We start from the raw sequence: 15,821 nt of genomic DNA, 5'->3' as shown, positions 1-15,821 counted from the left end.
CGTTGGGTCCTAGTTCCCTATGCAGTATGTACATCTAAAAAACAAAAAAGGCAAATAACCCCCTCATGCTGGATCTTTTCAGCTGGGGAAAATAGTAAGGGAAGGAAGGAGGAGCACTTCCTCCCTCTGACCTGATTCAGGCCCCTGCAGACCTTTAAAATGCCAGTCCCTGTAGCTTCCAGTTTCCCTGGAGAGCCAGTTTGGTGTGGTGGTTAGAAGCACAGACACTAATCTGGGAGAACCAGTTTTGATTCCCCACTCCTTCACATGCGGCTGCTGGGCATTTACAAGTTCTCTCAGAGCTGTTCTCTCAAGAGCAGTCCTTAAAAGGGCTCTCTCAGCCCCACCTACCTCACAAGGGTGTCTGTTGTGGGGAGAGGAAGGGAAAGGAGATTGTAAGACGCTCTGAGACTCCTTCAGGGAGTGACGGGCAGGGTATAAATCCAATCTCTTCTCTTCTTCTTCTGCTGTATGGTAGCAGGAGAAGTGAGTGGGGTCCAGGAAACCCAGACCCAGTTCATTAAACACAACGTGTAGTTTGGTAGAAAGACTTGAAGATATTTTTAAAGGGATTAGAAATACGTTTTGAACTTCTAGTTACCTCCGGATTTTCTTTTGTTCCTCCACTTCGTAGAATCCTCCACTGCAACACAAATATATAGAGCTTCTTCTGTTGCTTCCTGCAGTCTAAATTACAGTTTAATTTACTTTTTTGGTATGTCACACTCTTAGCTAAAAAGCTTGCAGAGTAGTTTTTTTTAAAAAAACCAAAAAACCCTGAGTAACAAACAAACATTGAAAACATGGCACAGCAATAAAGCTACAGCATAAAACCACAGTGTTATTATTAAGCACTGCACAAAATCATCACTTCCAAAAGACTAATACTGTAAATATAGAATGACAGGGCAAAGAACAAAGCAGTGGAACATAGCCATAGTCTGTTTTTATTTTAGCATGTTTAAATTTAAACAGCCCCTGCCTTTGATACTAGAACATACATTCCCGGAAGAATATTCTTGTTTGTTTGATCATTCAGTTTCTACCGCACCTTTCAATCCAGAAGCACCCCCGAAGCTGCTTAGGCAGAATGATGAAATACAATTTATTTGGGATGTTTGCTGACATTAGAGATCCCATGTCCAGGTGGGGCCTGGAGATCTCCCAGAATTACTGCTCAACTTCAGGCGACAGAGATCAGTTTCCCTGGAGAAGAAGGCTGCTTTAAAGGGTGGACCGTATGGCAGTGTACCCCACTGAGGTTTGCCCCGGTACCCCTCCCTCCCCAGCTCCAGTCCCCGCCCCCCCAGATCTCCAGGAGTTTCCCAACCTGGAGCTGGCAACCCTGTCTGATACAGGAATGCTCTGGGGTGACATCTCACCCACAGATGTGGAGTGGAAAACTTTCTGGTGCTGTACTGTCCCCTGGATAATTTTCCATTTTTAAGATTCACTGTTTCAAAAAAATAAGAATAGTGAATAGATGCCAGCTGTAATTAATTTTCTTCAAGTAACTATTTAGGAATTGTGAGAGAATACATGTGTGTTATACTGATTTGTAAATGTGGCAGGGATAAAACCACAAGTATGTATAATAATCCAGCTGAAGTATCAAGTTGTGATTTCACTTGATTGGCCGTGCGGGACAAGTTAAAATGCTTATTACATCCCAGGAGGCAAGTGAAAGCAAAACCAAGACTGCGATTAATGTTGGTTTCATTTTTAGCAACCACACAGAGGCTGATTTCACACTAGAGATGCCTCGCTGTTGCGCCGCCGTTTGCCCCGGTTCTATTCGTCAATTTCACACCCGAAGCCGCGTGGCTGATTTTGACCTGTGGCTTCGCCCGATTTCCTCCGCAGTTTCGTTGATCCCAAAAAAACAGGATCACGAAACTGCGGGGGAAATCGGGCGAAGCCACAGGTCAAAATCAGCCGCGCGGCTTCAGGTGTGAAATTGACCAATAGAACCAGGGCAAACGGCGGCGCAACAGCGAGGCAGCTCTAGTGCGAAATCAGCCAGAGGGTTGTCTTATTTTGTTTCTTGAGCTGAAGAGGTAGGAAGTGTTTTCTTAAGACACTTGTAATCAGAACTGTAAAGCTTTCAGCTCAGTTAAGACCCACCAAATAGGGTTGCCAGCCTCCAGGTGTGGCCTGGAGATTTTCTGCTTTTACAACTGATCTCCAGCTGACAGAAATTAGCTCCCCTGGAGAAAATGGATGCTTTGAAGGGTGGACTCTATGGCATTGTACCATGCTGAGGCCCCTCCCCTTCCCAAACCCCGCCCTCTCCTGGATCCACCCCCAAAGTCTCCAGGTATTTTCCAACCCTACCCCAGGAAGAGGCAAACCCATGTGATCATACCATTAAGCTTGTTTCTGTTTCTCGATATCTCTTGCTTCTAGAGAGTCAGTCACAAGCACAACTGATGAAAAAGATGGAGGGTGAAAAGTTGTCCTTTCTCATTGGCTCATTGGTAAAGAGAATGTGGTACATGTAGTTGTGAATCAGATTGGTTTTTTAAAGAATCAGATCCTTTTTTAAAGAAACAACCTAAAATTTAACAAATTTGGTGCCAAGCGAGTAACTGTGGGCTAAGAATATGTAAGACCAGGAGCCAGCCAAAAAAAGCCCAGGCTCTGGTAACACAGTTTCAAAGAAGGAGTGGCGTAGTTAGGCAATTTTAGGTTATGGGTGTAATAAATTCCGCTGCCCTATCTTCCTCATCAATGCCAGGCATTCTAGGAACTACAGTTCCCAGAATGCACTGGGGAAAGAAGTGAAGGAATAAAGATGGAGGTGCACTGGGCATGTCTTGGCCATCTGTAGATTCAACTTGCATTTGGGACCCCCCTCTCATGAGACAGGGTGGCTGGAGTGTCACCTCAGTGTCCAGCCCTGATGATGTCACTGGAAAGGGGGTGCACAGCCAGGGCTTCTGAAGAAGGACTTAATTGTCACAGGCACATTCATAAAGGAGTAGGCAATCCTTGAGCTACCCTAGTCCCAGACTGTGGGGCTTTATCGGTCGTAATCAACACTTTGTGCCCAGAAGTACAGCAGCTGGAGTTCCTTCAAAACAAGCAAGATGTTTCCTGTCGCTATAAGCACTCCGCTTAAGTTTTGAATCACGTTTCAAACTGGGGGCCTTGCACAGCTGCTATTTCCATTTATTGGAGATCCTGTCGTAGCTCTCCTGGCACCTTATCATGTTAAACATGCTTACTCATCCAAACATGCTTACTTTGACTTCTCCTAAAGTATACTTAATATCTTTCCCCCCCCCCTCTCTGCAAAGGTTGGCACGTGTTCCGAGGTCACTGTAGAACGTGTGGATGGAGTTGTCTGTCTGTACTCTGGAGGACAAAAGAGAAGACTGAGGCATACACTCTTCACCTGTGTGCTGCATCGTGTCCCCCTTCGGGTCCGCGTGCCACAGTCGTGATAGTCCTCATCTTTACTACTGCCCAGGAATCATCACAAGAACTCTGGCTGTCCTCCAAGCCTAAATATTTATTTGTATGTTTTCCTACTGTCCATTTGTGCAGGTTTTTTTATTTCTGTGTAGAGCTGTGTTCTTCATAAAACTTGAAGGTTTCTGGACCCACCCCGGTTTTGATTAGCCTAGAACTGTCCATCTACTTTTATTTTTTTTAACAAAACCCACTGACCTCTGTGAGGTATTTAACTGTGCAATAACTGATTCACTCTGAGAGCTTGAAACGACAACCAATAAAAAATTTCACTGCTGTCATCTAGTGCCACTTCAGAAACAAAACAAATAACCTGTTGTAGAAAAAAAATCGCTGTTCTCTCTGGGGAGAAGCTGCTGTTCACAATGAGTTTTTGAGAATGAAATGAACTTACCTGAAAAGAAAAGCTACTACAGATTGCTTACACTGAAAAGCCTTATCTCTGTGCCATAGATAACCATTTAAATGTGTTGCTTCCTTTCAATACTCTTTTTCCTCCTTGGGGTTGTGCCTTATTGTTTAAGAAATGTTTTAATATATAAATGGACGACTTCTCAGCTATACCAGGAGGAGAGGTCTTTCCCTCCTTTTAAAAATTCTTTAAAACACTATTTTAAAACAAAGGAGTGGTTGTGTATAACTTGAAGTGGATTGATCACTTTGAACGGGGTATTACGGGGAACCTGGCTCTTATTTCCCCTACACTTTCCCTGAGGTTTTACTAGAGCCCAGGGCAAAGTGCCATTGATTTGCAATAGATGAGATTGGAGGTTGGCAGGGTTTTAGTACATGTGTGGTCTTTGTCTACAGGACGCTAGATAGTTGAAATATAACAATATTGGAATGCCGTTGGGATTCCTTAAGGTTTTTTGTTTGTTTTCAGCTAATAAAAATATTTTAAGATTGTATGTGTATTAATGACTAGTAAACCTATAACAGCAATATCGTATGGGGAAAGTATGTCCAAAGATTTATATGTGTGTTTGGAATACACCTAAGGGCTGATATTCTTTTTAAAGGGGGCTGTTAGACCAATAAAATATTTATTTTGCCTACAAGTCACCTGTTACCTTGCTTGAATTTCTTTGCTTTCACTGGGTTCTGTTTGTAACCAGAGACTGAAAGGATCTGGGGGAAGAATTGTGTGAATAATCTCTCTGCCACTGGGTATTTGCGAGAAGCACCCAGCTGACAGAAATCCTGGTCTATGCATGCAGGGCAATAAGTGGTTAGAATCCGGAGTCAGTAGAATGGTCTGCACTGTTCTGGATGGCGTGCAAGATGCTTCATTTTTTGTACGCTCTCTCGCATTTGGAAAAGAGTAGAATGTCAACAAGAGGTTCTTGGATTACAGCGTTCATCTTCTTCTTGTAGTTTCCACTGCGAGCCGCACCATCGTGTTTTACCACCTCAGATTGCTGAAATGGATAGTGCTGGACCTGGCCTGATTGGATCTGTATGAAGGAAAGCTGTCCAGACCACTTACTATCACACCCGTAGGCAGGATTTTGTGGCTTGTGGGGCTGAAGTTCTCAGTGCAGAAAGAAAAGCCATTTGGCCAATAGAAAGCTGTTACCAGGATAGATCTCCAAATTGCAAGCTGTCAACCACTTTAGATGATAGTTCTCAGTTGCTGCAAGTTCCTCACTTCTGCCAGCCTAAGCAACAATTCTGATAACAAGCCAGCAGGTGGGGGGAGGATGACTTCTATAGTCAAGAAAGCTAGCACTTAGGCAGAAAAACTCTCTTAAAGGGGACCAGTTTCTTGACACAGATTTAGAAGGGATCCTAGAGGTCACCTACTCCAACCCCCTTGCTCAGTGTGTGAATTAGTCATCTATAGCACCCCACTCTGTTTAAAGGAGCACACACCTTTTTTTTAATGTTTGAAAAAAGCATTTACAGGAGGAAGTTTCATGGGGCTGTGCGTTTAAGAAGGGGCAGAGCCTGCAAAAGCCCCACTGTAGCTACGGGTCTGTTTGCTATGCAAAGTCTGTTACTGACCCATGTGTGGACCGATTAGAGAGCAATTTAGCCCAGAAGACATGAAGATGCTGGATTAAACAAATGATCCCTCTAATTCTTAGTATAAAACTAACATCAGTTTATATGGATTTTTGTGATTTTTGAGACTGTTCCAGAAGATCTCGTTATCCCCTGGTTCTATCTACCTTTATCATAGAAACATGATGTGTTTGGCCTCCATTTTTGTAAAGTTCCGCTCAGTACTTGAAAAGACTATCTAGTGGTCCTCTGCCATGTTTGAGGCAGGTTACTGAAAATACCCTCATAAAAACATAACAACAAGAAGCCTGAATGGTGACTTTGAGGTGCTAAACCAGCAATAAATAAGCTGCAGCACGGCTGCAGCCCATGAAAGGGCTTCAAACACAGCTATTTCTTGACAAACAGCAAATGTGTGTGCAATAAACCAGCAGAGTCCATTCCAATGCCTCAGTGCCGTCACAGAAAAGGTCACACTCCTTAGTTTCTTTATTGAAGCGACTTTAAATATCTAGATCTTAAACTAGAACAGTGAGGATGTATTTTAAACCAAGGATGAGGTTCAAGCAATTTTAGATTAAACTATCCCTAAAGAAATGAGTTGTTGCCTTCTTTGTTACCTTTGCCACCATTTAAGAAGCCATTGCAGTGACTTAATGGTCTGACTCTCATACAACAAGAGTAACAGAGAGCTTGAATCCAGGTAACGTTTAAAAGAAAGGCCATACAGGTCTGCTCTGCAGGTATTGTAACATCATCACTGAATGCAAATAGGGGACTGGTTGGCCTATCACACCAGTTTTCTTACTGCTTTCTATACTTCCATCAACTATTTGTGAAACTTTCTGAAACCAGGCAATCTGTACCCTCAAAGAACATTTTTTTCCCCTTGAGTAGGAGTGCACATACCTAAGCCATCGTTTCAGGCAGATGCTGTTCTGGTGGAGACATAAACTGGGCTTATTTTTCAGATATAATGAATGTAGTACTGAAATATGACCGAATCTTCACTGAAAACCAAACACGAATCTTTTGGGAATGTGCGGCAAACTAGTCAAGATGCTGGGATAGATGGTAATTCTTGCTCAAGGCTGCAAAGAGCTACCTGACAAAATTCCCTCTCCCTTGCCCTCCCCCCCTCCAGAAGAACAAAGACCTGATGTTTTATTACGCTCAGTATGCTGATTCTACCCCCTAGAGGTTCCTTGCCTGGTTCACTGAACCACTGAGTTGATCAGGGCCACTGTGATTTCTCCCTCTGCCAACTTGGCACATTGCTCCCATATTGTTGTGGCAGTCTCACAGTGCACTGGAGGAATTACACAAGATTAGTGGAGGGGTGCTTCCACCTGTCGGCAAAATAGCCCAAGAGGGCCAGCCAAACATTACACTTACCTTAACCTGCAATCGTATTTTTCACTCTTTTTTTCTAATCTTGTACTAGGGATTGAACAGAAATTATGTAAACAAAACCCCAAAGTGGATTTTCATCATCTGTGAAAAACTAGTTTCCCGCACTGTTGACTAGTTGGAAGAGATTCTGCCGAATAGCATGAAAAGCACTCTTCAACAATTCTCTGGCACAATATGCAAGAGGGCTGGGTAAGCATCATGTTAATTGAAACTGCCTTATGGCCAAACCAGATGTTATGGCAACCACAAGTTTGGCCTGTGGCTGCCAGCACCATTTTAGAGAAGATTTTGACCATTAAAAAAATGCAATGAGGGCCTGATCCTGATTGGGCCCATGGCATGGGGGGGCTAAGTGACCTTGTAAACTCTCTCACACACACACACACACACACTTTTTCAGGCCCCCAACTCCATTACAGCAGTCTAACATGGCTATTCCTCTGGAATGAATGGCAAGAGTCACCATAACCAATCTGCCAAGTTTTATTTTCCCACGTCAATTTAAGCTTCTAACATATTTTTGTTAAGTATGTGCCCATCGGGAAAGTTTGAAGTAGTACCTTTTTTCCTTGCTTCACGTATATAATAGTTAAACACCGCTGTACAGTATTACAAATAATCTGAAGATTTTTGAAGACCAAACTCTTATCATATAGCAAACAGAGATTTTTTTTTGTACAACGTACCTTGGCAGCAAAGCAATTATTAGCCACAATTATTGCTCTTTTCCATGTTAAATCACCCCATAACAAGTGCATATTGATGGTAACTATTTCCAGCTATCTCAGTACACCCTCAATACATGATGATTTCCTAATTAAGTATACCTCAGTAGAGCATAATCTTCAGTGAAATCAATTTGAGCTTCCTCCCACCTAAATGTGTTTGGGAACTGGTGTTAGCAAACCATTTACCTCTCTAATGCTGAACAGTAGCCTGTACAGCGAAGCACTGTTTTCGATTTTTAATGAGGTTATAGCTTTCTTCTCTCTCATTTCCTATACATTGGCCTTGTGCTTTCAACAAATGGCAGCAATGAGCATCTATCCATAAATCAAAGTGTTTAAATATTATCTCTCTCGCCAGCTTGGTGTAGAGGTTTAGAACAGCAGACTAATCTGGAGAACCAGGTTTGATTCCCCACTCCTCCACATGAAGCCATCTGGATGACCTTGGGCCAGTCCCAGTTCTATCAGAACTCTCTCAGCTCCACCTACCTCACAGGGTATCTGTTGTGGGGAGAGGAAGGGGAGGTGATTGTAAGCCCCTCTGAGATTCCTTCAGGTAGTGAAGGGTGGGGTATAAAACCAACTCTTTGTCAGGGTCCTTAGGTTACTCAACACAGGGCTTCATAAGAAGATAACTGTTTATTGGTAAATCCAGTACTAGAGATACGTGTACAGCTTGTGTTAGGAATGGCCGCCAATACAAGGGCCTCTGACTTATAGTAGAATCAAACATCCCCCCGGTAAGCATGAGCCAATGGATACATCTCGCACGGGCAAAGCAAGCAGGCGAAGCTAAAGACATTAACTTTCCCAGTTGAGTAAAACTGCAGCTGGAGCATCTACAAGGTCAAGCATAAGACAGCAAACAGTTGGTGAGCCAGGGAGAGCTGAGACAAAAAATGGGAGTGCACCCCTCCACATTCCAGACCTATGACAGGGCTACCTGACACTCTCCTCCTCCTCCAATGAAGTATCAAGAGGAGCCAAACCATTTGTAATTTAATTTAAATTTCACAGTGTATTTGCATAACAGTTCAGCTTGTGACAGATGCTAGAGGCCAAGGTCTCCAGCAAGTCAAGCTACCTGGCACAAAATCCCTTATTTTTAATCCTGTTTGGGGACAGACCATAATTTTCAGATGTTCTACACGTGTGGCAAATGGTGGTGGTAAACTTCTGAGGAGATAGACTGGGCTGTACAATTTCATAACTGTAGACGGGGAGAGTCACATTTTAATGAGGGATGCACAAACATCCACCAATTCAGCTCATGTGCTGTTAATGGCTTGTGAACAGAGCCAATTTTTTGATGGACCATTTGTCTGTTCGTTGACCTGTTTATGGCTGTTTGGCAGGCTGCTTCTACTGTTCCTAAAAATACAATGCAACACTATTGGATTATTGTACAAGCATGTTATCATGCTGCTCAGTGGAATTTATCCCTTTCCCTTCCACCTCTGTCCCATTTGGCATGCAAATGTTTAAATAGACTGTCATAAATCATATAAATCTATTAGGAGCAGATTGCTCGTTAAAGCCACCAGTGAAAATGACCCATCTAAAGGGGAGTGGGAGCTTCCATATTGGAAATAGTGACTACCACCACTATATGCAAAGTGGATGTAAAATTCACATGAACACAGGAAGCTGCCGTATACTGAAACAGACCCTTGGTCCATCAATGTCAATACTGTCTGCTCAGACTGGCAGCAGCTCTCCAGGGTCTCAGACTGAGGCCTATCACATCACCAGATCTTTCAACTGGAGATGCTGAGGATTGAACCTAGAACCTTCTGCATGCCAAGCTGATGCTCTACCACTGAGCCACAGCCCTTCCCCATTCAGAGATGAACAGACCGGGTGTTCAGTTTATGTCTGATCAACACAGGCCCTGTTCATACGAGCTGTTTGGGCCGGGAAAAGGACGGATCGGGGCCGGAGCAAACGGGCGCGATCCCACAGCAACATCTGGGGAACGTTGTGCTACCGTCTCTGATCCGTCCCATCCCACCCATGAAGCCCACCAAAAAAGAACCACCTACCTGGGTGGTTCTTTCGAATGGGCCGTGGCAAATGCGGCCGTGGGAGGACGCGCCGGCGCATCCCCAGCTCCTGGCCGAACTGCGCATGTGTGAGCATGCGCAGTTTGCCAACCTCCCCTTCCCACCGTCGCTTTCTCCCCGGCATCTGATCGTGCCGGGGAGCGATGGCGCCGCGGCTCGGGGGGTCCGTGAGATCCCGCCGCGCCCTCTCAACTTTGATGCGGCTCAGATTAGCCGCAGTTTGACCGTCCTTTTCCCTGCCATGTGGCAGGGACCACAGTCGAGCATGGCACATTTGACTCTCTTTAACAAGTTCACTGTGAAATTTGCAGCACCCCTAGCTTTAATGTCCCTCACCAATGTTCTCTATGGAAGTAAAGACCAAAGCATCTCTGTGGAAGTTTCAGAGGAACAGCTGAGTTCTGATAGCTCCAGCAGAGTGGAGTGGGAGAGCAAATAGGAGGCTGGGAGGAAAGCACGGAGCAAGAAACTCAAGAAGATATTGGACAGGTTTCCTGCAAGATGTCAGGAAGAACTCAACAAAATTCATCAGATTTACCATGGTTCATCTGAGGAAACATGTAAAGAACTGGAACCTAAGGAGGGTTGCGTGAACTTATTTCGTCTGAGAGAAATTTTCTCCATTACTTGCGCAATGAAATAGGTGAAACTTTATTGAACTCCATGTGAATCGGGTAGCTTTTCTATTGAAGTGCAATTTCCCACACATCATCTACTTATAGATTCTTGGTCAGAAGAAGACGCTTGTCGAAACGGCATCTCATTCCGGAGACCACCGTCCCGCCGTCGTTGTTATCTTCTATCTTATGTAACTGGATTTACAATTTGAATGTATTAGTATCACTTTTGTAATTTTCATATTTATTGCTATCAAAGAAACACTGAGCGCACTTTACACAGTTCCTGTGGCTCTATCTTTTCATGTCTGCAAACCGTGACCATATTTGTCTTTGTACCCCAACTTGTTCTACATACTGAGTTGCTATTATTATAAACGAGCCCATGGGCAAAGGATGCAAGCAAAGCGATACCGAGCTTAAGAGCAACATGATAATTTCAGTCCCAAAGCAAATGCACTTAAATACAGATTGATTTGATTAGGGTGATCAGATGTCTTCTTTTTAGAGGACATGTCCCCTTTTTTTGGTGTCCGTTCTCTTTTGGGCTCTTTAAAAAAAAAACCTGATGAAAATGTCCTCTTTTTTGTCTTGAAAGGATAGGAGTATTCCTAGTTAGTAGCAATTATCACAGCTTAAATGGTAGGGACATTTAAAATGAGATTTGTAAGAGTGCTCACTTGTTTGAAACAGTCAGTCAGGAAATCTGTCCTCTTTTTTGCTTTTCAAAAAACCCTAGATTTTATGGCAGAGGGGTGTCCTTTGTAATTTAATCTTTATTGTATTAAAGAAAAGACAGACATTTGAACCTTGCTGTAAATCTTTCTCTCCCCTCTAGAATTTTTCCCCCTGTTTATGCATCCTGGTACTGGAAGTACTGGTAGAGGTGTGGCTCATCAGACCCCAAAGAAATGTGTTGACACGACCTACCTAAACTAGCATGAAGGAATAACAGAATAGGAAGATAACGCTGCAGCACAACCATATATGCTTGCTTTAAAGATAACTTGATAAATGGGCTTTTATCATTGAACTCCTTGTCATTGGCCACAGCATATCTTTATTGTTTCCAAACCGCTTCTGCTACTTCCTGTTTCCTGCTCTCAGGCATTGACCAACAGCCTATGGTTACTACCCGGACAGCTTGTGCCTAACACAAGTTTACTCAAAAAAACCCTCATTCTGTCCTGAACTTGATGCAAAAAAACCTGTGGGACACATTTCTGTTCCACATCCCTTTGATGACCCTTTGTGAATATTTGTGGACTTAATTTGTGAAGGCACACATGTTCCAATTAGGTACGTTTTTAATACACGTTCAGTACATACTGCAATCTGAGCCTCATAGTGCCAACAGTGTTGCCTGGTACCCACAAAGCATCTCTGCCGCAAAGCCAACACCGAGTCCTTGCTTTCCTCCACCTCACCTGAAGAAGAAGAAGTTGTTTTTTATACCTTGCTTTTCTCTACCGTAAGGAGTCTCAAAGTGGCTTACAGTCACCTTCCCTTCCCCTCTCCCAACAGACCCCCTGTGAGGCAGGGGGGGGGGGGGCTGAGAGAGTTCTGAGACTGAATTATGACTGGCCCAAAGTCACCCAGCAGGCTTCATGCAGAGGAGTGGGGAATCAAACTCAGTTCTCCAGATTAGAGTCCACTGTTTGTAACCCACCATACTACACCGGCTGAGCAGAAGATGCTTCAGAAAGCCCCCAGGAGCCATCACCTTTGGGTCTCTGGGTAGTGCCTATTCAGAAATAGCCCTTATTTTAGGAGGCTACATGGCTTGGGACATCCCAGCCTTTCCTGATTACTCCCATGGCAGCCATTTTCTGATTAGTCCCGCCTCCTTTAGCAGCCGTTTTATGACCGCACCAGCAATTGTTTCTCAACATTCCAAAAAAAACGTTCTCAGGATTTGGAACCCTCGAACTACAGACACAGGCAAAACGGTATGAGCCTATGGAAAAGTTTCCTCAGACGGGTCTCTGGAGAAGCAGCATGCAAATGTCCCGAATAAAATAAATGGCACAGCTATAATGTTTAAAAGCTACGTAAGGGCTGGCATCAGTGTAGAATTTGCCAAGGCTTTCCTGTTGGTTTTTTACATTATGTATTAGACTACAAAAGAGTGCAGCAGCTATTTCTGTGATTTAAAAGTGCATCTTGAAATACGTCTAGCTGCAGTCATCACTTCAGAGGTAAATAGATCACTTGCACAAACATTGTCACCGGAATTAACCGGCTGGTGGTGATGTGTGAACCAGTTCTTCATTTGACACATGTTCCACTTCTCTCTAGCTGCCTTTGACTGACATTGGCTTCTCTCTTTCCTCCTTCCTAACTGATGGCATCGTGCTGTGAAAAATTGACTGCACTGGTTTCATTCATACAGTTCTCACCTATTCCTTAGAAATTCAAGCTGCCTTCTTTCCTCCAGATATCTTTTTAAAAGACTTAAGTTGTGAATTGTTGTGAGTACACAAATAGCACAGGCTTCTGCCCCCGCTTAGTCCTAGAGAGGTCAAATTGTGTAGACAGAGATCATGCAGTATTCCATGGGTATTCCAATGGGCAGCCAGTGTGCCTGCCAAATACAAATCTTGGATCACAATAGGGAACCAGTTTGGTGTAGTGGTTAAGAGCAGTGGCCTCTACTCTGAAGAGCTGGGTTTGATTCTCCACTCCTCCACATAAAGCCAGCTGGATGACATTGGGTCAGTCACAGTTCTCTCAGAGCTCTCTCAGCCCCACATACCTCACAGGGTGTCTGTTGTGGAGAGAGGAAGGGAAGGCAGTTTGGTGTAGTGGTTAAGTGCACAGACTCTAATCTGGGAGAGCCAGGTTTGATAACCCACTCCTCTACTTGCAGCTGCTGGCAGGGCCTTGGGCAAGCCATAGTTTTGTCAGAGGTTCTAAATAAGACTGATTAACACATGGAATTCACTGCCACAGGTGGTGACGGCGGCTACAAGCATGGATGGCTTCAAAAGGGAATTAGATAAGCATATAGAGCAGAGGCCCATCAGTGGCTATTAGCCACAAGGTATAGATAGGGGCTCTGGGGCAAGTGATGCTCTGTCTTCTTGGTGCTTGGGGGGGGTCAACAGTGGGAGGGCTTCTAATGTCCTGGCCCCACTGCTGGACCTCCTGATGGCACCTGGTATGTTTGGCCACTGTGTGACAGAGTGTTGGACTGGATGGGCCTTTGGCCTGATCCAACATTGGCGTCTCTTATATTCTTATGTTCTTAGGTGTTCTTGAAAAGAGCACTTTCTGTCAGACTTCTCTCAGCCCCACCTCAGCTCTGAGACTCCGAGTGAAGGGTGGGGTATAAATCCAATCTCTTCTTCTTCCTTCAGGTAGTGAAGGGTGGGGTATAAAATCAGCTCTTCTTCTTCTTCACTCTGGCATGAAGCTCATTCTGGGTGACCAATATCTGTCACTCTTTCTCAATTTCATGGGGCCTGATGGGAGGACATAAAGGAGGAGGAGGAGGAACCATGTTTAATGCCTTGACCTCCACAGGGGAAGGAAAAGAAGGGGGGAAATATGATGGATGAGTATTTAAACAGCCAACTCTGGCATTTGCACTGAATGTGGGAACCCTCGTGCACGTGCTTCCCTTGTGGGAAGTTCCTGGCCTCTAGGAGTGTGAAGATTCTTCTGCCCCCTGAGAAATCTTAATTAGTCTTACCTGCAGTGTTCTTAGGGTTGCAAGATCCAAGTTGGGAAATTCCTTGAGATTTGGGGGTGGAGCCTGTGGAGGGCAGGGAGCTCAGTGGGGTGCAATGCCCTACAGTCCACCCTCCATTTTCTCCAGGGGAACTGATCTCTGCAGTCTGGAGATGAGCTACAATTCCAGGAGATCCCCAATTCCCACTTGGAGGCTGGCATCCCTAAGTTTTCTTGACGGATATAAAATTTCTCAGATATCTCATTCAAGAAGGAGAAGAAGAGATTGGATTTATACCCCACCCTTCACTCAGAGTCTCAGAGCGGCTTACAAACTCCTTTCCCTTCCCCTCCCCACAACAGACACCCTGTGAGGCAGGTGTGGCTGAGAGAGCTCTTTTGAGAACTGCCCTTTCAAGGGCAGCTCTTGTCAGAACTATGGTTTGCTTAAGGTCATCCAGCAGCTGCAAGTGGAGGAGTGGGGAATCAGACCCGGTTCTCCCAGATTATAGAGTCCATGCACTTAACCACTACACCAAACTGGCTACATCAAAGAGGAACATTAACTCAAAACATCAGTAAGGCAAAATGTGGGGGCAGCATAAGGATACATGGGCATCCCATCCTCCCTCCAAACATATTTAATCCCATTGAAACTCTGAGTCTTCCTTGGATCTTTCCATCTGAGCAGGACCTTCAACCCCTGCAAACATCCCATAGTAGCAGCTCTTCTGTGGGTACAGACCCTTTTGGTATTGAAGTCACTTCCCTCTCATGAAAGGAGCTTTCTTCCGATGCAAGACCTTCTGCTGGGAGACCGGTTTTAGTCACTACTTGAGAGGGACCCACAGGATGTACTCAAGAACCTGGATTCAGCAGAATGGTCCTTTTTGGGCCCTAGAAAACTGGTTTCTCTGAAGCGTAAGAGTGTGTCATTGACATATTTGTACAGTCTGGGCCAGGACTGGGGACCAGTTAGGTTGACTTGGCAGAAAATGAGATGGAGAGCAAGAAACAGAGAAGACCAAGAAGAAGAGATTGGATTTATACCCCGTCCTTCACTACCCAAAGAAGTCTCAGAGCGGCTTACAATCTCCTTCCCTTCCCCTCCCCACAACAGACACCCCGGGAGGTAGGTGGGGCTGAGAGAGCTCTCTCTTGAGGACTGCTCATGAGAGAACAGCTCTGGGAGAACTTTTAACTGACCCAAGGTCACTCCAGCAGCTGCATGTGGAGGAGTGGGGAAACAAACCCGGTTCTCCCAGATTAGAGTCCACGCTCCTAACCACTACACCAAACTGGCTCTCAGAGAGAGAGAGAGATGATTCAATGCAAGCACCTCAAAAGGGGAATCAAGCGATCCCGTCCTGCCCGCTCCACACCTCGGATCCGCAAGCATCCTGATCTCTGGGCCGCTCAATAATTCATGGCCCCATCAGCAATCCTCCAAAGGGCGCTTACCCGGCACTTTGGAGCAGCCAGTCGGTAATGTACAGCGGAGAGATCCCATCTTTCGACTCCCAGGGCATCAGGCCAAGCTAGGCTAGTATTGCATTTTCAATTAGCTCCTGAGTGAGCGCTTGGCATACATAGAAGGCAACCGATGCACAATTAGCTTATTGTTGCCTTCAGCTTTGTGCTGAGAGGGTGGGTTTTTATTTATTTATTTATTTTGAAGGACCAAAGGAAGAATAGTGGTGGTTCCAGCCAGAGGCTTTTTTTTGCTGTGGAATAAGAGGACTTTCTCCGTTCAGAGCAGCTTTGCTTGCTAACTCGGGAATTACAGCTGTTATTAAGGAGCGCTTGGCGTGGCTTCCGGGTCTGTGCCAGGGGATAATCGCAGGAACGAC

The 15,821-nt window shown here is 44.8% G+C and overlaps 1 protein-coding gene across 2 annotated transcripts in view; it reads left to right on the top strand.

The window, feature by feature from the left end:
* Window positions 1-4,521, top strand: part of SSFA2 (sperm specific antigen 2) — a 109,612-nt gene extending 105,091 nt beyond the window's left edge. For both annotated transcript variants that reach the window (XM_015406086.1, XM_015406087.1), the window contains one exon: window positions 3,300-4,521. The gene's annotated coding sequence lies outside the window, so the exon portion shown is untranslated. The remainder of the gene's footprint in view (window positions 1-3,299) is intronic.
* Window positions 4,522-15,821: the final 11,300 nt, after the last annotated feature.

This window comes from Gekko japonicus, unplaced genomic scaffold (assembly GCF_001447785.1).
Source record: "Gekko japonicus isolate JY-2015 unplaced genomic scaffold, Gekko_japonicus_V1.1 scaffold630, whole genome shotgun sequence".
NCBI lineage: Eukaryota > Metazoa > Chordata > Lepidosauria > Squamata > Gekkonidae > Gekko > Gekko japonicus.
This window is presented reverse-complemented; position numbering and strand designations above follow the sequence as displayed.